Below are 22,448 nucleotides of genomic sequence, written 5' to 3'. Positions count from 1 at the left end.
TGCGGAGCTCTGTGAGCATCGCTCCTCTGCCCTCCATTGTTGCTAGAGGGTGTCTGCCTTCAACTGCCCAGCAGCGTCCTTCACGAGCATCCTTCACAGAGGCCGATCTTGACACCGTCAGTACCAGTCATCAGCAAGTCCACTCAGCTCCACATCCTCTTGTACCACATCACTACATCTCTTATCTAGCCTATGCCATGCCCGTATAGACCCCTATATCCAGCCAAACAAAAGCTGTTTAGGCATGCGGTGGCTGGGCATGTGGGCTACATAACCCAGCCAACACAAGGATTTGTGAGCTCACACAATCCAGCCTGGTTAAACCGAATATAGATCGTAGGTAGACCACCCTAAATGTTTCAAACCAGGGAAGATGTTTCGCAAGAATAGAGAAGGGAAGGCATGACCATGTCCGAGAATTTCCGAAGCTTCGTGTGGAGCGACAGACGAGGTAGCTTGCATAAAAAGTAACACATCTGATGATAAAAGATAATGCCACTCAAGTGATAAGGAGACCTCTGCTGTCAAACCGGAGCTGGTTATGAGCACACTGCCCAGATATGGAAAACTCTCCACTCTGCCCACAGCTCCCCCATCACCAATTGGGAGTTGAGGGGTGGAGTGTTTGATGGCACAAAATACCCAGGTAGGTGCTTCGTTTTAGTGGTTCAGCAGTAGTGCCTTCAACTCCTCTTCTGAATGACCAGAGCAACAGCATACATAACATGGTTGGCCAATGGGAGCCATCCCTTGACCACACCCGGACATTGTTACTGTACCAGATGGATATTCCTCCGGTTCAGCCAGAGGACATCCCTGTCGCACACCATCATGAAGTTCCTTAGTGATAGTAAACAGAGAGTCAGGGACTCAAAAAGCACGAAGAACAACCCAGAGCCCAGGCCTACTGATGGTATCAAATGCTTTGACCAGGTCAATAAAGCAAATATGTAGGTCCTGTTGGAATTCCCGATACCTCTGCTGTAGCAGACTCACAGAAAATATGGCATCTGTGCAGGACCGCCCTTTCCTGAAACCATATTGGGGCTACGCAAGCCTCTACTTGGCGTGCCTGGCAAGGAAGCAATGTTGAATAATCCTTGCCAGGACCTTTCCTAGCACACTGAGGAGGGAGATGCTCCTGTAGTGGTTACAGTCTGTGCGATTCCCCTTCTTAAAGAAGAAGACCATCAGGGCATCCTTCCAATCCTGTGGAACGCATCCAGGGATCTAGCCTGTTATTATGATATCATATAGGGCAGTCTGCACACAAACGCCACCCTCCCCCAGTATTTTGCTGCGGAGATCATCTCTGCCTCGCACTTTTTCTGGTCTCCTTACGTACTTCCTCAAAAGATGGTAATTCAGCCCACCACTCACAGGGGGTGACTACCTCTAATAGTTGAGGCATAGCAGCCTCAGCAGGGTCGTTCCCACTTTGCCCCATGATGTTATCCAGTCTAAGGGATTTTCCCTGCCTCAAGACCTCACATGAATTCTTAGCACATCTGTAAACCTGTTCCTGGGGGTCAGAGATCAGATCACCTCTCTTTCCCCTCATTAAGGTGTTAGGTATGGCGCTGCAAGTTACTTTGAGGGAGTTAAATAGTGATTTGTGATCGCAGGCTTCTGAGGCAGACTCCATTTCCTCAGCAACCCGCGATCACCACCCATCCTTGCAGCACCGCACGGCTCTCCGAGCCTCCAAAAGAAGGTTGTGGTAAACCTGCTCATTCTTTGACATGGAATGCTGTAGACGGTGGGAGTGGACTTGTCGTATTTTCTCTGCCAGCCGGAACACCTCCTCTGCCAGCCAGGATCTCTGGGGACGCTTATACCGTGTACCCAAAGCAGCCATTGCAGCTGCATGAGCCACAGTCCTAAACCTCACCCATTTCCCCTCGACATCAGGAGGGGGGACGATGCCAACCCCAGCTGATTCTCGCTTGCAACTTTAATCAGCTAGCTGAGACCAGGTCACTGTGGCTTTAAATGGGGTCAAGATGTATACCCATCACTGGAGTGGAATAATTGCAAGCACATCTTACGTATGACAAGCCGATGGTATTTGAGCATATCAGCTCCACAGTATATTTTGGTGTCAAAGACATGGGCCCGCATCCGCTTTTCTGTCGCTCTTTAGTCCAGCAGATGTTCTTACTTGAACCCGGCGTGCAATCCATTATGTTGTGTGGATGCGCCAATGCCAGAACAGCATGTTGGTAATTACACGCCCATGGCCTGTACAAAAGTCTAGCAGCCTCCTATTTTTGATATTGAGCTGATCTGGCCCATGCTTTCCTATCACTCCAGACCAGGTGCCAGCATCATGACCCACTTGGGCATTAAAGTCACCGAACAGGATAACTCTATCTTAAGGGGCCAGTTTAGCTAGCACCTGTGACAGGAGGTCATAGAAGACATGTGACTCATCGGACTTGCCTGCAGCCCTCCACTGATGTTCATCTTCGGTGGGGGTATAAGTAACCACCACTCCTCACCTCTAGTTGATGGGAAGGTGAGCCCACAGTAGCTTGGGGCATACAGGTTCCCACACCTCACTGCCATGCTCCCACACACCCTTCATTATTTTGTTCAGAAGAAGAGCACTCTCTTTTGTTTGACAGTCTCCTGTCCCGAGTAGAGGTCTGTCCATCCCTCATGCTGGCAGGAGCCAGAATCAGTCCACCGTACCTCTTGAATACCCCAGAGATCTAGGCAGTATCAGTTCAGCTCCTGACAGAGGAGTGGCAGCCTCTCCTTCGCAGTGAGCATTCAAACATTCTACATGGCCACCCACAGTGGCTTTTTTATGTTTTTGTCCCTGCCAAATGGGGTTTGGCCAGGAGACATCATCAACGCCTGCCCCCCGGGGCCTCCAGCACAAGCTGAGCTAGATGTTTTTCCCGTGGTTTTGTGGTAATTCGATTGAAGGTGGAGGGGGTGACCAGCCCCTCACACCCCATTTGGCCGCTGAGGTGGTTACAAGTGCCATGAGGGGAATAGCCGATTTTGGAATTGGCCTCCCTTTTATGGCATTGCTCACATCCACCACAACGTTAGCATCCGGCACCACCAAGGAGGTATGGGGTTGTTTTTGCCAAACGTGCTCACTCTCTCATTCACTCATACACTCTTCAACCCACCCACACGGCCATTGAACATGATCTCTGTGTTCATTGCAGATGCCTGATGAACTGCCTGGTATAAAGTTTCAGCGGGAGGCGATGAAGGTAAATCAGTACCATCATTTTCAAAACCAGTGACAATGCCACACTCATTTACTCATCCAATCACCCACTCATTCACTCACTCACCCACTACCACTCTTTCACTCACCCACTCATGTAACCCCTTACCAAAATCACCACTATCACCAGTATTATCACCACCATCATCATCGTCACCACCATTATCATTATCGCCAACAAAACTGCTGCTATTCGCCATTAAGTAGCAGTGATGTCACCACAGCGCCTGTGCCAGGCCAGGTACACCTGACGCTATGTGAAGTGTTGAAGGCTCGCTGACTGGTTACTGGCAGACCCAGGTGCCTTGGGTTGACTGACTAAGATCAATGGCAGATGCACACCTGTATCAACTTGTTGCATTTTTTCCTCCCGGCACTCCCATCATTGTTGGAGGGCGACTGCCTCAATCTGTTGTGGTGCTTTTGGTAGATCCTGGCTTAAAAGACATTGATCCGCATTTACTGTTCCGTCACTATGTAGTCCAGCAGATGTTCTTGCTTAGACTAGGCGTGCATCCATGTTGGTGTGTGGATGCGCCTTTGACGAAACAACGTGTTGGTGATTACAAGCCCATAGGCTGCACAAAAATCTAGCAGCCTCCTACTGTTAATGAGCTAATCTGGCCCATGCCTTTCAATCACTCCAGACCAGGTGTCTGCATCAAGACCCACTCAGACATTCAAGTCACCACACAGGATGACTATCCAAAACGGCCGCTTTAGCCAGGGGACAGGAAGTCATAGAAGGCATTTGACCCATCAGCCTTGTCTGCATCCCTCCACAGATTTTCAGTAGGGGCGTAAGCAACCATCATCACCACCACCACAATTATCACCACCACTATCATCACCATTACAACCACCATTATGATTGAGTGGGTGTGTGAGTGTGGGTGGGTCAATTGTTGAGCAAGTGAATGGGTGAGTGAGTGGAGGAGTGGTTTTGTGAAGTGCATGGGTGAGTGTTTAGGTGAGTGGCTAAGTGCGTGGGTGGGTGAGTGGTTGAGCGAATGAATGGGTAAGTTGGTGAGTGGATGAGTGAATGCGTGGGTGGAAGAGTAGGTGAGTTTGTGAGTGAATGGTTAAATTAGTGGGTGATCGAATAAGTGGGTGGTTGCGTAATTGAGTGGGTCAATTGAGTGGCTGGGTGTATCAGTGAGTCTTAAGATGCACCTAGCCTGGCACATGCACCAGAGTGACAGCTTCTGTTGTTACTGTGAGTGATGCGTAACTCTCGCTGCACTTTCCTTATCTCCCCAGGAAAACGTCTACCTGGAGGTGAGAGATTGCAGTTCCTCGTGTCTCCTAAGTGTCTCCCCTCCCCGTGTCTCCTCCTTCTCTGTCTCCTCCTCCCCACGTGTCTCCACGCCTTTCTATGTCCACCATTCTCCGTGCTTCTCTGTCTCCGTGTCTCCACCCAAACTGTGTGTTTCTCCAGTTGATGCATGGCTTCTTCATCTCTCACCGTCGCGTTTCTCCATCTCTCGGTTCTCTTACCCGACTGTCCTCCCCCACCCCGAACACCCTCATTTCCATCTAAGCGACATCAATGCCAAGGTTCAGGTCCAGGAGCAGGCCCAGGCCTAGGCCTAGGCCAAGGCCCAGGCTCAGGTGCAGGCCAAGGCCCAGGTTCAGGTCCACATGCAGGCAAGGCCCAGATCGAAGCCCCAGTCCAGGCTGAGGCCCTGGTCCATGCTAATGCCCAAGTCCAGGCTCAGGACCTGGTCCAGGTTAAGGCCCAGGTGCAAGCCAAGGTCCATGCTGAGGTCCAGGCTAAGACCCTCGTCCATACTTAGGCCCAGGTGTAGGCTGACGCCCAGACCGAGGCTCCAGTCCAGGCAGGCTCTGAACTCGGCAGTTTCACCGAGGTCTAAACTCTGGTGTCGACGTTTGGCCATCTCTCTGCGAGCGTCCCGTCTCATCGCATCATCATGGCGACTTCTCTCCACGTGCTGCCATTCTTCTCACCACGGTGGCTAGGAGATGTTAACTCCCTCACCTGGTATGCAGGAGGCCGTGGGTTCTATACCGACCCTGATGCCTGCTGCTGTTGTATATTGGGCGTTTCTCTCAGTGCTGGTCACGTGGATTTTTCTCTGGGTCCTCTGTTTTTCCCCTCCACATTTAGAATCAACATCAAACGTTTAAGAGCAGGGGTCCTCAAACTACGGCCCGCGGGCCACATGCGGCCCACCGAGGGCATTTATCCGGCCCATGGTCACTAATTGGGCTGCGCTTGTGAGCTCTAATTGGGCTGCGCTGGTGAGCACTAATTGGGCTGCGCTGGTGAGCACTCATTGGGCTGCGATCTGTGAACAAAACTGCAGGTGTAATTAACTTTTTAATGGCACCCGCACTAGTGTGAGCCTGGGGTAAAAGCGGAGTTCCCCCAATCAGACTGCATTGATGGGCAGTGCAGTCTGTATGTCTCTGTGTGGCCAACGTTATTGCTGGTATATTGTGTTTGTAGCGCTGTATATATATTGGTATTTTACTAATAGCAATTTTGACTCCCTAGGAAACAATGATGTCAAGAAAGAGAAAAATTTACTCGGAGTGTAGGATATTCAAAAAACAGTGGACTTATGATTACTTTTCATGCTGTACAAGGAAAGAGCTGTGTGTCTAATATGCCAGAATAACTATGAAACTCAACATAAAGATAAATGATTGTTTGGTCGGAGAAGTAAGAAAAGATAAAATATTAAAACAGAAAAATACATTAACAACTCAGCAAAATACTTTTGTGAAGCAGAAGCAGCTAAATATTTCATCACTGCGAGCAAGTTTTCAAGTTGCCAAGCTAATAATGTGCACTGGCAGACCATTCGTTGAGGGAGAATTTGTTAAAGAATGCCTTCTTTCTGTTGCCAAAGAGATGTGTCCAGAGAAGGCCGATTTATTTAGTACAGTGAGTCTTTCAGGACCTACAATTACACGGAGGATTGAAGAAATGGGAGACAATTTCCATCAGCATTTGCAAAACTCCACAAAAAAACTTTTCTATTTTTCCTTAGCACTCGACGAAAGCAATGATGTTCGTGATTCTGCACAACTTCTAATTTTTATTCGTGGGACGAATGACTATTTCAAAGTCACAGAAGAGCTTGCTGCACTGCAAAGCATCAAAGGAACAACTACAGGAGAGGATATCTATGAAAAGGTTTGCCAAACTGTGAATGGTTTGGAGCTGAACTGGGCTAAACTAGCCAGTGTGACAACTGATGGTGCTCCTAGCATGGTGGGGTCTAAGAAAGGAGTAATTGCTCGCATTAACCAAGAGATGGACAAACATAACCATTCTCATCCAATAGCCATACACTGCCTCATCCACCAACAAGCGCTGTGTAGTAAATCACTGAAGTGGGACTCTGTTAACTTCATTAGAGCTCATGCACTAAACCACAGACAATTTCAGGAATTTCTGTCTGAGCTAAATGTTGACTATGAAGATGTTATGTACCACACAGAAGTCCGTTGGCTGAGTCGAGGGAGAGTTTTGAAACGTTTCTATGACTTACTTCCACAGATGACAGCTTTTCTGTTTTCAAAAAACAAAGAAGTACCAGAGCTCAATGATGCAGAATGGAAATGGCACCTTGCCTTTCTGACAGATGTAACAGAGCTACTCAACAGTTTCAATGTGCAACTTCAAGGAAAGGGGAAGCTCATCTGTGATATGCAATCACATATCAAAGCATTTGAAGTAAAATTAGGCCTCCTCATCAAACAAGTGAAGGAGGAAAACTTCTGCCATCTCCCCACAACTCAAAATCTGTTAGCAGAAAACCCATTGGTTGCATTCCCAAACAAAACATGTGTGGATTCACTGGAAAAAATGCAAAAGGAGTTCCAATTTAGATTTAAAGAGCTTCATCTCAATGAACAGGACATACAGCTTTTCCGTAACCCATTTTCTATTGACATTGAAAATGTGGATACAATTTACCAAATGGAACTGGCTGAACTGCAGAATTGTGACTCTGAAAGACGCATTCAAGTCAAGCAGCCTTCATAATTTCTATGCATTTCTCCCCTCTGAGACATATTCTCATCTCAGGAACCATGCACTCAAAATGGCAACCATCTTTGGCAGCGCTTATGTCTGTGAACAAACTTTTTCCAGAATGAAACATTTGAAATCTCCAACCAGATCTAGACTAACGGATGCACACTTGCATCACTTGTTACGACTAGCAGTGACAAATATGGAACCGGACATTGACCATCTCATTAGCCAAAAGCAGGCTCATAGTTCCCATTGCAATACTGGCAAGTTTGTTGATTTAACTTTACTTGTTCTTCATTTTAAATATTGTATTTGTTCCCGTTTTGTTTCTTCACTTCAAAATAAGATATATGCATGCAGTGTGCATAGGAATTTGTTCATAGTTTTTTTTAACTATAGTCCGGCCCTCCAACGGTCTGAGGGACAGTGAACTGGCCCCCTGTTTAAAAAGTTTGAGGACCCCTGTTTAAGAGTATTTGGCTGCGACACATTTCCACACGATGAGAAGCCACTTCGTTAAGCTATAATTTGTGATGGCCAGGTTGCTTCTGAAAAAAGAGTTACATCGCTCAGTGGGCCTTACCTGGTAAAATACAAATAGTTTAGTTTTAGTATGGGTCTGGATGAGTATGGGTCTCTATGTTTTTCTATGGGTCTCTATTTGTCTCTATGCAATCAGAGTATTTGGCTGCTAAAAATTTCCACACGATGACGATGATGATAAGCCACTTCGTTGAGCTATCATTTGTGATGGCCAGGTCACATCTGAAAAAGGAGCTACATAGCTCAGTCATCCTTACTACCTAGTAAAGTACAAAAAACCCAACAGTTTTATAGAAAACTCTTCCCTCTATCTCCAGGTGGACGATCCACGCTATACGAACATCCAAGTCTGTGCTGAGGCCCAGTCTGCGTACCTGTGCCCAGACCCTGTTGTCGCAGAGGAGAAGACGGCGACCGTGGAATCTGCGTGAGAGAGGAGGAGAGAAATGGGAGAGGGGAGGGAGGAGATGGGAGAGAGGGAGTGGGGGTCGGGGGGAGTGGGGGTCGGGGGGAGTTGGGGAAGAGGAGAGAGATGAAAGAAGAGAGAGATGATATGAGGGGAGAGGAGATGGGAAATCGAGGGAGGGGGAGAGTTCAGAAAGAGAGCGGAGATTAAATAAGAGAGATGGGAGAGAATAGGGGTATATGAGTGAGAGAGTTGGGAAAGAGAAGGTGGGGGGTAGAGTTGGGAGAACAGGAGAATATAGAAGATAGGGGGTAGAGAGAGCTAGAGTAGAGTCTGGAGTGATGACGTCATGTAGAATATGCGTGTGTGTAGTTGGCGCGGTGCATAATCATCGCCACTGGGCAGACTACCCACCTCCTCGTGTGCCGTTCCGGCCTTCATAGGTGCTCGCTAACAGCATTTCCCCAACAATCTGTCAAGGCTGGGCGGGTGCAATACTGCTGTCTCAACTTATGCTCACTGTGACGAGTGCACCGCAGCATGCCTGGGTCATTAGTCGCGCACATCCGATTAGCACGGCTGGATACGTACGGTGCGAAAGAAGTTAAACATACATACACACTACTATACACTACACCACCATGCTAGATTGAAAACTCATTTCTTAAGGACTGCTTTGTCCCATGACCTCTCTCCAATGAGTTTCAACATAGCACCCGCGGAGACTCAAACATCGGAGGGGGTTGACCCTTCTGGGGCTGTGGTGCATCAGATACCAGAGGAAGTAGCCACTCCCTATGAGTCAGTGGTCAGTGGCTGGCAAGGTGGGGTTGACCCTGCTGGGGCTGCCGTGCCTCAGATTCCAGAGGAAGCAGTCACTCCCTGCGTGCATTCCTCCAGTATGCCGAAGAAGCTTCAAGCACGTGGAATGGAACGGTCGGACGTCGCTCTGAGCAGCAGAGTAGCGGTAAAGCCTGATAACTCTCAGCGGCAAGGGAGGGAGAGGCGTGAGCTATGGCTGTGATCCCTGGGTTTTGATGTTTGTTGCACGGTTTTGTGTGGATTACGTACCGAATTAAAGAAACAAATATTCCTGTTGTCTCAAAATTGTCGACACATCCACGACCGTGGGAAAAACAAACACAGTGGCGATCATTGTCCCATTTCCTCCCCCCACCCCCATTTCCAGAAGCGTAACACGCACAGCAGTAGCTGCCACTGCAAGTGCCTCTAGGCTAGGAGTAGACAGCGGCAATCATTGTCCACAACCACCCCCCTCCCTTCCCTCCAGACAGAAGACTAATAAACACAGCGGCAATGATCACACTCCCCTACTGGCAGCAGACTAACGCCTAGAGGGACAGCTGTCACTGGGGGTGCCGCTAGGCTATGAACACATAGCGGCAATCATTGCACTCACCGTACCCAACAGAAGACTGGTTGTCCTTCTCCCGCAACTCCAATTAGTACGTTTAGGCTACATGCGGTGCAAACGAAGTTCAACAGACACACATATATATGCAAGACTAACACACACAGGAGTAGCTGCCAATAGGGATGCCCCTAGGCTAAGACCACACAGCGGCAATCATCACACTTCCTCTTCCGATAAAAGAGTGTTGTCCTTTCCCCGTGCCTCCAATAAGCATGGTTGGCTAAGTACGGTGCGAAAGAAGTTCAGCACATACATGCAAGACTAAGACACACAGGGTCAGCTGCCACTGGGGGTGCCCCTAGGGACGTGACCTTTTCTTTTGAGAAGGACTAATATCCTTCCCATACGTGGAATGCGGGAGAGGGAGTCTTCGTCCATTACACGAGAGTGGGTAAGGGGGTGAGCAGGAGAGTGAGTGGGTGACTGTGTTAGTGGTTGGGTGAGCAGATTATTGAGAGTGAGTGAGATATGCAGGAGGGTGAGTGAGTGTGAGTGACTGGGTGACTGAGTTACTGGTTGGGTGAGTGGAAGAGTGAATGGGAGGATAGGTGATTGAGTCAGTGGATGTATGTGTAGAGTCGACTTCGACGCACTTGTCCAGAAACGATTCTTTATTTAAGGAGCAACGTGCTCTCCCTCGGACCAGCGAATAACCCACTGCAGCAGTCCCGAATCTCCCGCGCATCCCGCCTTCTATACGGTGCGTGGCGATGCCCCTATTCCCGATTCTTCTCGTTGACCCTAGTCCACTCGCCCTGCAGGTTGACTCCATTGTCTCATTACATCATCTGGCCACGCCCCTATTCTTGATCATTCTCGTGGCCACTAGCCCACTCGCACTGCAGGTTGACTTTACTGTCATGACATATGTATGTATGTGAATTGACGTTTCGCACCATACGTAACCAACCGTGCTAATAGGAGGTGAAAATGGATGAGGGTGTGAGTTGGGTGAGTGGGTGAGTGGGAGAGTGGGAGAGTGGGTGAGTGAATGCATAGGTGATTTAGTGAGTGGGTGAATGATTGTGTGAGTGTGTCGGGGTCGCTGGCCCCCGAAGTCCCTCCATGCTCCGTGCGTATGGCAGGGGCCCCGCCGTGCGCCGACCCCTCGCTGCTCTGCGAGTAGCTGCTGCCGTCGCTGGGCTCATCGCCCGACGGCACCCCTCCCTGGTCCGTCCCTCCGCGAGCTCGTGTGAGAGGCATAGCTCGCCGCCCGCTCTCGTTCACCTGCAAACGCTGCGTTGTCTCTCCACGGCTCACGCGCTATTAAACGGGGGTCAGGGGTCGGAGGCCGAACGACCCTGCCCTCACACTGCGCGAGTCCCGGCGGCGACAGACGGAGCGGGGACCTGCGGGCGCACCGACCCCTTCCCCCACACTACGAGCGCACACACCTGCACACACGCGACACCCACTCGTGCGCTGCTCTACGCAGCGCTCACTCACGTGGCGAACTACTGTGTACACACGCGCACCCACACACGCCACTCCGCGCCCTCCAACTCAACTCACGTTATGATCGCGCACCTGTATCGCGCACGGGGTGGCCGCACGCACACACACGCAGCTCCCCACGCGACACACTGCTCAACAAGATCACGCGAGTCCACGCTTCGCTATTAATGATTTATTATCTGCTACTCGCGAATGGATGCTAAGTCAGTGAGTCGACGAGGCTGGCCCACGCTGATACCTTTATGCCTATTCCCGATTTATCTGCTATAATTATAATTCACCTCCTTACTCACTGTTAGGTGCTCACGGCGGTCCGTTGATCCCCTGCTCGCAGCGTACCTCGGTGCGTCACACGGACGTCCGGGTCGCTGGGCTGGAGCTGCGTATCGTCGCCTCGCGCTGGAGTGAGAGACCCCGATTTCCCCTTTGCGCCCACTATTTATCCTCCCTACCTCAAAGGGTGTCGGCTCTGAACAATGGGCTCGCGCCCCTCTGGCACGCGCACCGCGGTTCCGGGCGCCTGTGATATGCTAATCAGTGTGCGGCGTTGCGCGGCGTAAATTCTAATTAATCCCTTTCCCTCCCTAACAATGGTGCCTGCGCGCTCAAGCGTAATTATCCCAACCATCCGTGACTATGCGCAAGAGCCCCTGCGGTCCCGCTACTCATGCTGTCCCGTCCCTCCCCTGCTTGCCCCGTCGACACGTGGGTGGTGTGTGTGGGGGATGCGCTTCAACCGCGGTGGCCGAATGCCCCTCGCCGCCGCCATACCATCTTAAGGCAGGTCGCAGCGCCGCGGTGCAACGTAGCGTCGGGGGAGGCCGTCCAATTCCCTGATCGCCGGAAACCGTGAGAGTTAATCCCGATAAGGGTTCTCGGATAAAAACCGGTCGATCAGGTGACCTTCCCTTCCAGCTCTATGGGGGGGGGGACATGCGTGCGGGTGTGTTCATGTGAGGTGAGGTGAGGGGGACGAGGGGTTGGCTCCGTTGCTTGGTGGTGGCGAGGTCGGGGATGGGGCGCCTGCCGAACGGCTTCGTGGCGGCGGCATCACAAGTGGGTGAGTGAGTTAGGGTGTGATTGGACGAGTAAGGGTGTGAGTGGTCGAGGAAATGTGTAAGTGACTGCATCGGTGAGTGAGGAGCAGGGTTAGTAGGTGAGTGAGTGGATGGATGAGGGTGAAAGTGGGTGAACGGATTACTGAATGGGTGAGTGAGAATTTATGTGAGTGTGTGAGTGAGTCAGTGGGAGAGTGACTGAGTAAGTGGGTGGGTAAGTTATTGAGTTGTTGGGTGGGTGAGTGGTTGGGTGTTTGAGTGAGTGGATGGGTGAGGGAATCGATGAATGAGTAGCAGAGTGGTTGGGTGAGTGTGTTGGTGAGTTTGAGAGAGTGGGTGGGTAGGTAGGTGAGAGAGTGGGTGAGTTAGTGATTGGGCGAGTGAAAGAGTGAGTGGTTGGGTGAGTCGGTGCGTGAGTTGGTAAGTGAGTGGGTGAGTCGGTGGCTGAGTGAGTGGGTGGGTGAGTGAGAGAGGTTGTGAGTCGGTAGCCGTGGTGCAGTGATTCGCGCTACCGCCCGCGCAACTAACCCCGGACCTGAATCACCCGAGTTCGATTCTCACTCAGGCCCAACATCAGCAGCAAAGATGATGTGAAACCGACCTAAGGAGGGCTTCTTCCCCTTAGGTCGCCTCATCAGTACCTGGGTGCGGCGTGTAAACATACCCGCGAGGGATACAACGCTTCAAGGAAGTGAAAGAGGAGGAAGCGATGGCAAGAATGCGAATTATGCATAACAGAAATGCAGGTAGAAAGAGACAAAGAAAGATACGAGTGAGAGGGACACTCAGAGAAAGACACAGCGAGAGAGAGAGAGAGACTCAGAGAGAATCATAAAAAGATTCATAGGGACACCTCGTCTATGTGAGTATACATGTGTGTATCTCTGTCTGTGTATCTGTCTCTCTGTGTGTCTCTGTCTGTGAATCTGTCTCTGTGTGTGTCTCTGTCTGTCTCTCTGTGTCTCTGTCTGTGTATATGTCTCTCTGTATGTCTCTGTCTATGTATCTGGTTCTGTGTGTGTCTTTCTGTGTATCTGTCTGTGTGTGTCTCTGTCTGTGTATCTGTCTCTCTGTGTCTCTGTCTGTGTATCTTTATCTCTGGGTGTCTCTCTCTCTGTATGTCTCTCTGTGTCTCTGTCTGTGTATCTGTCTGTGTATCTGTCTGTCTCGTGTGTGTCTGTGTATGTCTCTCTGTGTGTCTCTGTCTGTGTATCTGTCTATGTGTGTCTTTCTGTGTATCTGTCTCTCTGTGTGTCTTTGTGTATCTGTCGATCTGTGTAGCGGTTAGCGCCATGAAATACTCGGCGATCCGGCCGCTCACTCCTTTTGTGTGCCACAGTGTCGGTAGCCTTCATAGGTGCTGCTCACGGGGGATCTTTGTCTTCGTGTGTCTATAAAGCGTGGAGCGGTGGCGCAGTAGTTAGCTCACCACACTGCGCGACACATCGAATATCTGAATCCTGTGCTGGGATTATCACTTCGGTCGATTCAGCCTTAAATTGTGCATATGGTGTGTGTGTGCAGTGAACATGGTGGTGGTGGTAATGGTGGGGGTGATGATGATGATGGTGGTAAAGGTGATGGTGTTAATGATGATGGCGATGATGATAGTGATGATGATGGTGTTAATGATGGTGGTGGTGATGATGACGGTTGTAGTGATGGTGGTGATGTTGTTGGTGATGGTGGTGGTGGTGATGTTGGTGGTGATGATGGTGATGGCGGTAATAGTGATTATGTTGATGGTGGTGTTGATGATGGTGGTTATGTATCATCGTGTCTGTGTGTTTGTCTATCTGTAAATGTATTATTGGGCGGAGATGCGCCATCTCCATGCAGTTAGCTGGTAGTACCGGCCACATGCCAATAGGGGGAAGAAGAGGGGCTGTGCCCCAGTGTGAAGGGACTATGGCCCACAGGGCCCAACGGTAACCCCTATGGAACGGCATGACCAGCGGTACAGACCCCAGAAGCCAGGAGGGGGCTGGGGGATGACATCACTCCCAGGTCCTGCTAGAAGGTTCAGAAAGGAAGGTGTGGCCAGGGCGGGGCAAGCTACAGCCCTGTATAAAATCCGGACCTCTGAACGGTCCCAGCTGTCGTCGCTCACCCAAAGATCAGAGAGCCTCCTGGAGAGAAGAGCCCAATTGGACAGAGCCGTACCCCTGGCTAGGGTCAGCTCAAGCTTATACCAATGAAGATTGAAGAGAAGAGCCCACAGGACAGAGCCATACCCCTGGCTAGGGTTGGCTCCAGCTTATACCAGTGAAGACCCAAGCTTCGCTTAAGAAGGTAGTTAGATTAGCCAGTGAGAGGCGTATTAGTCTGGAGGGGCTACCTTAGCATATCGGGTGTGAGGGGCCGTTACCCCTCTGTGTTAAGGATTTATTGTTAAATAAATCCCGTGTTGCCTCAGAGAACTCTCCTCTAGTTATTTAACCCACTACATATCTACTTGTGTGTTTTTGTCTGTGTGTAGTGAGTCCAACTGAGTCGCAGATGTTACTCTTCAGAGGCAACACATTTATTCGCAACACGTATAAACAAAGGGGTAACTGCCCCTTTACCAGATACAGCCTAAGGTGGTGACCACCCAGCTAACTACACTACACATAGGCGTTACGGCTGCAATGGATCGGACCCTCACTCGGATTCCCGGCCACGTGTTGGTGCCTCTTCAGACGTAGGACGTAGAGCTTCCAGCTTGTAGATGTAGAGCTTCCAGCTTATAGAATGAAGCGACCCCGGTCCCTCTCAGGGACCCACCTTACATCCTCCCGGGTCGGGACCGGCTCCGCCCTCGGCCCCGCCCACCTTCGGGAGCATTCTAGCTCCCTCTCGATCCCTCTCGAGAGCTCTCCCCAGACACGTGATCACCCCCTAGTCCCCCTACTTGGGGGCCTCTCTGTGGACACTCTGGATCACGTGCCTATGGGGTCAACCAGAGTGCCATGGCCCGGGGCAACCCTGTCCCTGGGTTGACAGTCTCCCGACCCCCTTTGTGGGAGCCCGCCTCTATATAAGGAACGTAACAGGTGGACTTCTCCACAAATCTGGCTGTCGCCTCATGAAGCTAGTTGTAATTACTGGCGAAACGTCGTACTCAGATTGTAAATGTCGTGGCTTGGTTCTCCAACACACCAGTGTGCTGTACTAGTAACGAATTAGCATGTTCTTTTTACGTAACAACTCTTACTAGTTGGCTGTGTTGGGTGGTGGCGGGTTTTAACTAAGCATCTATAGCTTTTGTTCAGCCGGATAGAGGGGGCTAAACGGGCACGACACGGGCTGGAGAAGAAATGGACTGATGCGGTACAGGATAATGTGGAACTGAGTGGGCTTTCTGATGACTGGCACCATCCGTGTCAAGATCGGCCTCTGTGGAGGAGGCTCGTGAAGGATGCTACTGGGCAGTTGGAGGCAGTCGCTCTCCAGCAACAATGAAGGGCAGAGGAGCGATGCTCACAACAACCAGCGGAATGCCGGGCAGCTAAAATACAGCAAGTTGGCACAGTCCGGGGCACAGGTGGTGTATCATCTTTGACTATGTAGTTCGAGAAACTTTCCATGGCTGTACCGGAGAAATTTACATCTGGTACACAGAAACAATGGGAGGCTGATCGATGCTCGAGTGTGGTCGAAGGATGGCTCCCTATAAGTCAACCATGTTATGTATGCTCATGATTTAGTGATTGCTGCTCACTCGGAGGAGGAGTTGGAGGTGCTGCTCCTGAAACCTGGAGTGTGTCACTAAGAGGTGGGGTCTTACCATCAGCCACACCAAAACTAAGTACCTGCCTGGGTATTTTGTGCCATCAGACACTCCACCCCTCAGCTTCCCATTGGTGATGGAGAAGTTGTGGAGAGAGTGGAAAATTTCCCAAACCTGGACAGTGTGCTTATGACCAGCTGCTGTGTGTCAACGGAGATCACACTCCGAATCAGTCGGGGAGCATTATCATTCCATCGGCTGTATAATGCTGCGTGGAAGCTACCTTGTTTGTCACTTCACATGAAGCTTCGGGTCTTCTCGGCCACAGTCATGCCATCCCTTATCTATGCTTGTGAAATGTGGACCATTCTAATGGAACATCTTCGCTGGTTAGACACATTCAGGATGGCCTGCCTACGATCCGTCCTGGGTTTTACCAGCCTAGATTGTCTGAGCTCACAAATCCTTGAAAGATCTGGACACATTCCGATCAGTGAGCTCCTCCGGCAGGCAAGTCTGCGTTGGTTTGGTCATATAGCCCGCATGCCCAGTCACCACATGTCCAGCTTCTGATTAGCCTCATAAAGAGGGCTAAACGGTCCGACATGGGCTGGAGAAGAGATGATCTGATGTGGTATTAGAGCATGTGGAAATGAGTGTACTTGCCGAAGACTGGTACCAGCAGTGTCAAAATCGGCCTCTATGGAGGAGGCTCGTGAAATACGCTACTGAGCAGTTGAAGGCAGTTGCCATACAACAACAACTGAGGGCAGAGGAACGATGCACAGTAGGGGGTACAGATGGTGCCTCGACTAGTCATCTCAGTCAGCAAACCCATGGCACCTGCTGGGTCTGTCCCGTGACCTCCTGTCAGTGATTCATCAACACATTACGAGACTTCTAAGTGCACCTAACATGACACAGGTGCCGTGGTGACATCACCGTCACTTAGTGGCGAATGGCGGATATTCTCATTGGTGATGATGGTGGTGATGATGGTGGTGATGGTGTTGATGAGGGTGGTAGTTGTGATAATGGTGGTGATGGTGATAATGGTGATGATTGTGTTAATGATGGTGATGATAATGGTGATGATATTGATGGTGGTGACAGAGGTGGTGATGGAAGTGGTGATGGTGGTGATAGTGGTGGTGGTTATGGTGGTGGTGATAGTGTTGAAGATGATGGTGGTGTTGATGATTGTTACTTTAACTTACAGAAATGGCGTCACTGACGGTGATGGTGATGATGGTGGCGGTAACGGTGATGGTGGCTGAGGTAATATAATGCTGATAATACAATGTTGCGGATGCTGATACTTATTTTGTTAATAATGATGCTGATGACGACGGTACTGATGATGTTATTGATTTTGTTTTTAGGCTCAATTTACTCCAGATGTGAGTAACCTAAACACGCAGACACACACACTATGATGATGGATATTTCATTTAGAAGAGTGGCTTTTCTTCTGAACAAAAGAATGAAGGGGTTGATGAGGTGTAGGAAGCTGTAAGTACCAGGATACTGTGGGCTCACCTTCGCATCAATGGTCGTTGAGGTTGCTTGCGCTCTCACCAAAGATGAACATTGGTATGTAGATGCAGGCAAGGCCAATGAGTCAGATGCCTTCTACGACCTCCTGTCTCAGGTCCTAGCGAACGTGGCTGCTTCGGATAGAGTCATCCTGTTGGGTGACTTTAATGTGCGATTGGGTCAAGATGCAGACACCTGGGCTGGAGTGATTCGAAGGCATGGGCCAGATCAGCTCAATTATAACGGTAGGAGACTGCTAGACTTATGTGCAGCACATGGGAGTGTAATCACCACCACGCTTTTCCGGCATTGGCACATCCACACAACATCATGGATGTACACCATTTCCAAGCAAGAACATCCGCTGGGCTATCTAGTTACATCTTTCAAATAATAATAACTTGCAGAAATGGCGTCATTGACGGTGATGATGGTGGCGATAATGGTGATGGTGGCTGAGGTAAGGTGATGCTGATAATGCTGCGGATGCTGATGATGTTGTTGGTAAAGATGATGCTGATGACGATGATGCTAATGGTGTTATTGATTTTGTTTTTTAGGCTCCACTTACTACATTTGTGAGTAACTTACACACACAGACACATAAACTATGAGGGTCAATATTTTATTCAGAAGAGTGGATCTTCTTCTAAACAAAAGAATGAAGAGATTGGTGAGGTGTGGGAAGCTGGAAGTACCAGGGTACTGTGGGCTCACCTCCCCATCAACGGTGGTGTAGGTTGCTTGCGCTTTTACTACAGATGAACATCAGTAGATGGTTGCAGGCAAGGCCGATGAGTCAGATGCCTTCTACGACCTCCTGCCTCAGGTCCTAGCTAACGTTGCCATTTCGGATAGTGTCATCCTGTTGGGTGACTTTAATGCCCGAGTGGGTCAAGATGTAGACACCTGGGCTGGAGTGATTCGAAGGCATTGGGCCATATCAGCTCAATTATAACGGTAAGAGACTGCAAGACTTGTGTGCAGCCCATGGGAGTGTAATCACCAACACGCTTTTCCGGCATTGGCGCATCCACACAACATCGTGGATGCACACCGTTTCCAAGTAAGAACATCTACTGGACTCTTTGGTTCTTTCGGTAAAGTCACGTAGGTGAAAATAAAAATAAAATAAAAATGAAAATAACTAGATTAAATTACGACGTTTCGGGCGCAACACAAGCGTCCGTCATCAGGTGGGGCCAACCACAGTGAAAAAACAATCACTGAAATATGGTCCTAGAGTTCGAACTAAAGCTGTGACACGTTGGGGGGGGGGGTTGGGGGAGTGAACTTTGCAAGCTCGAAACACTGCACGGCAAATTTCTAAGTGATGGGAGTGAACAGGGCTGTGAGTAAAAGTTTGGAGATGCGGATATGAATATAAACTATAAGGCAGCTAAGGTTCAACTTGGTTAATAACATCCTTCCAATGATTGCTCAATTTGAATCCATCTTCTCGGTTGAAGTTATGTCTATGTTTCTATATCTGGATGGCTTCATTGAAAAATATCTGGTGGTATCCAGACGGCTTGCAGAGCACTTTGGTATCGGAGAAAACAATATCATGAGAGCCCACCGCTTTGTAGCAGTGATCAGCCACGGCAGAAGAATTCGTCCTGCCATGTTTCAAATCTGCCTTGTGCTCGCGAATACGGTCTGATATATGTCGTTTCGTTTCCCCAATGTAACAATCACCACAAATGCAACTCAGTTTGTAGACTCCAGGGTACTGCAAATCAGGAATGACATCCTTTACAGATGAGATCAGATCACGGATTGTATGTACTGCACTGAATGAGACCTGGATCTTTGTTTGTTCAAGAGTTTGGAAATATTTTTGGTAACCCCTGCTATGTATGGCAACGTGATGGTTTTGATCGGAGTCTCAGGGGGTTGTCTCACTATGGTTGGAGAAACAGCTTTGCGGATAATCTGGTTCGAATATCCATTCATCTTTAGGGCCCGGTGTACATGTTCTAATTCACTGGCCAGGTGGTGACTTTACCGAAAAAACTAAAGAGTATGGAGCCTTGCAGTCACGAAAACTTCAAATCTAGAATCTGCTGGACTATATAGTGACATCTGTCAAGTAATAATAACTTGCAGAAATGGCGTCATTGACGGTGATGCTGGTGGTGGTAATGGTGATGGTGGCTGAGGTAAGGTGTCTGCTGATAATGCTGCGGATGCTGATGATGTTATGTTGGTAATGATGATGCTGATGATGATGCTAATGATGTTATTGATTTTGTTTTTTAGGATCCACTAACTACAAATGTGAGTAAATTACACACACAGACACACACTATGAGGTTCGATATTTTATTCAGAAAAATTGATCTTCTTCTAAACAAAAAAATGAACGGGTTGGTAAGGTGTGGGTAGCTGTAAGTACCAGGGTACTGTGGGCTCACCTCCCCATCAACGGTGGTGGACGTTGCTTGTGCTCTTACTAAAGATGAACATCAGTAGATGGATGCAGGCAAGGCCAATGAGTCAGATGCCTTCTACGGCCTCCTGTCTGAAGTCCTAGCTAACGTGGCTGCTTCGGTTAGAGTCATCCTGTTGGGTGTCTTTAATGCCCGAGTGGGTCAAGATGCAGACACCTGGGCTGGAGTGATTGGAAGGCATGGGCCAGATCAGCTCAATGATAACGGTAGGAGACTGCTAGACTTGTGTGCAGCCCATGGGAGTATAATCAGCAACACACTTTTCCGGCATTGGCGCATCCACACAACATCGTGGATGCACACCGTTTCCAAGCAAGAACATCCACTGGGCTATCTAGTGACATCTTTCAAGTAATAATAACTTGGAGAAATGCGTCATTGATGGTGATGATGGTGGCGGCGATAATGGTGATGGTGGCTGAGGTAAGGTGATGCTGATAATGCTGCGGATGCTGATGATGCTCATGTTGTTAATAATGATGACGATGATGCTGATGATGTTATTGATTTTATTTTTTAGGCTCCACTTACTACATTTGTGAGTAACTTACACACACAGACACACACACTATGAGGGTGGATATTTTATTCAGAAGAGTGGGTCTTCTTCTAAACAAAATAATGAAGGGGTTGGTGAGGTGTGGGAAGCTGGAAGTACCAGGGTACTGTGGGTTCACCTCCCCATCAACGGTGGTGGAGGTTGCTTGCGCTTTTACTACAGATGAACATCAGTAGATGGTTGCAGGCAAGGCCGATGAGTCAGATGCCTTCTACGACCTCCTGTCTCAGGTCCTAGCTAACGTTGCCATTTCGGATAGTGTCATCCTGTTGGGTGACTTTAATGCCCGAGTGGGTCAAGATGTAGACACCTGGGCTGGAGTGATTCGAAGGCATTGGGCCATATCAGCTCAATTATAACGGTAAGAGACTGCAAGACTTGTGTGCAGCCCATGGGAGTGTAATCACCAACACGCTTTTCCGGCATTGGCGCATCCACACAACATCGTGGATGCACACCGTTTCCAAGTAAGAACATCTACTGGACTCTTTGGTTCTTTCGGTAAAGTCACGTAGGTGAAAATAAAAATAAAATAAAAATGAAAATAACTAGATTAAATCACGACGTTTCGGGCGCAACACAAGCGTCCGTCATCAGGTGGGGCCAACCACAGCGAAAAAACAATCACTGAAATATGGTCCTAGAGTTCGAACTAAAGCTGTGACACGTTGGGGGGGGGGGGTTGGGGAAGTGAACTTTGCAAGCTCGAAACACTGCACGGCAAATTTCTAAGTGATGGGAGTGAACAGGGCTGTGAGTAAAAGTTTGGAGATGCGGATATGAATATAAACTATAAGGCAGCTAAGGTTCAACTTGGTTAATAACATCCTTCCAATGATTGCTCAATTTGAATCCATCTTCTCGGTTGAAGTTATGTCTATGTTTCTATATCTGGATGGCTTCATTGAAAAATATCTGGTGGTATCCAGACGGCTTGCAGAGCACTTTGGTATCGGAGAAAACAATATCATGAGAGCCCACCGCTTTGTAGCAGTGATCAGCCACGGCAGAAGAATTCGTCCTGCCGTGTTTCAAATCTCCCTTGTGCTCGCGAATACGGTCTGATATATGTCGTTTCGTTTCCCCAATGTAACAATCACCACAAATGCAACTCAGTTTGTAGACTCCAGGGTACTGCAAATCAGGAATGACATCCTTTACAGATGAGATCAGATCACGGATTGTATGTACTGCACTGAATGAGACCTGGATCTTTGTTTGTTCAAGAGTTTGGAAATATTTTTGGTAACCCCTGCTATGTATGGCAACGTGATGGTTTTGATCGGAGTCTCAGGGGGTTGTCTCACTATGGTTGGAGAAACAGCTTTGCGGATAATCTGGTTCGAATATCCATTCATCTTTAGGGCCCGGTGTACATGTTCTAATTCACTGGCTAGGTGGTGACTTTACCGAAAAAACTAAAGAGTATGGAGCCTTGCAGTCACGAAAACTTCAAATCTAGAATCTGCTGGACTATATAGTGACATCTGTCAAGTAATAATAACTTGCAGAAATGGCGTCATTGACGGTGATGCTGGTGGTGGTAATGGTGATGGTGGCTGAGGTAAGGTGTCTGCTGATAATGCTGCGGATGCTGATGATGTTATGTTGGTAATGATGATGCTGATGATGATGCTAATGATGTTATTGATTTTGTTTTTTAGGATCCACTAACTACAAATGTGAGTAAATTACACACACAGACACACACTATGAGGTTCGATATTTTATTCAGAAAAATTGATCTTCTTCTAAACAAAAAAATGAACGGGTTGGTAAGGTGTGGGTAGCTGTAAGTACCAGGGTACTGTGGGCTCACCTCCCCATCAACGGTGGTGGACGTTGCTTGTGCTCTTACTAAAGATGAACATCAGTAGATGGATGCAGGCAAGGCCAATGAGTCAGATGCCTTCTACGGCCTCCTGTCTGAAGTCCTAGCTAACGTGGCTGCTTCGGTTAGAGTCATCCTGTTGGGTGTCTTTAATGCCCGAGTGGGTCAAGATGCAGACACCTGGGCTGGAGTGATTGGAAG

General features: G+C 49.0%; 1 long non-coding RNA gene across 1 annotated transcript; it reads left to right on the top strand.

Annotated features, from left to right (window-relative positions):
• The first annotated feature begins 3,216 nt into the window (after positions 1 to 3,216).
• On the top strand, positions 3,217 to 8,241 carry LOC144947474 (uncharacterized). The gene is made up of 3 exons (XR_013640067.1): positions 3,217 to 3,233; positions 4,511 to 4,528; positions 8,120 to 8,241. It is a non-coding gene; the product is annotated as an uncharacterized LOC144947474 (long non-coding RNA).
• The last annotated feature ends 14,207 nt before the right edge of the window (positions 8,242 to 22,448 follow it).

The sequence above is a fragment of the Lampetra fluviatilis genome, chromosome 45 (assembly GCF_964198595.1).
Source record: "Lampetra fluviatilis chromosome 45, kcLamFluv1.1, whole genome shotgun sequence".
Lineage (NCBI taxonomy): Eukaryota > Metazoa > Chordata > Hyperoartia > Petromyzontiformes > Petromyzontidae > Lampetra > Lampetra fluviatilis.
The sequence above is the reverse complement of the archived record's forward strand: the minus strand, read 5'-3'. Positions and strand labels throughout refer to the sequence as shown.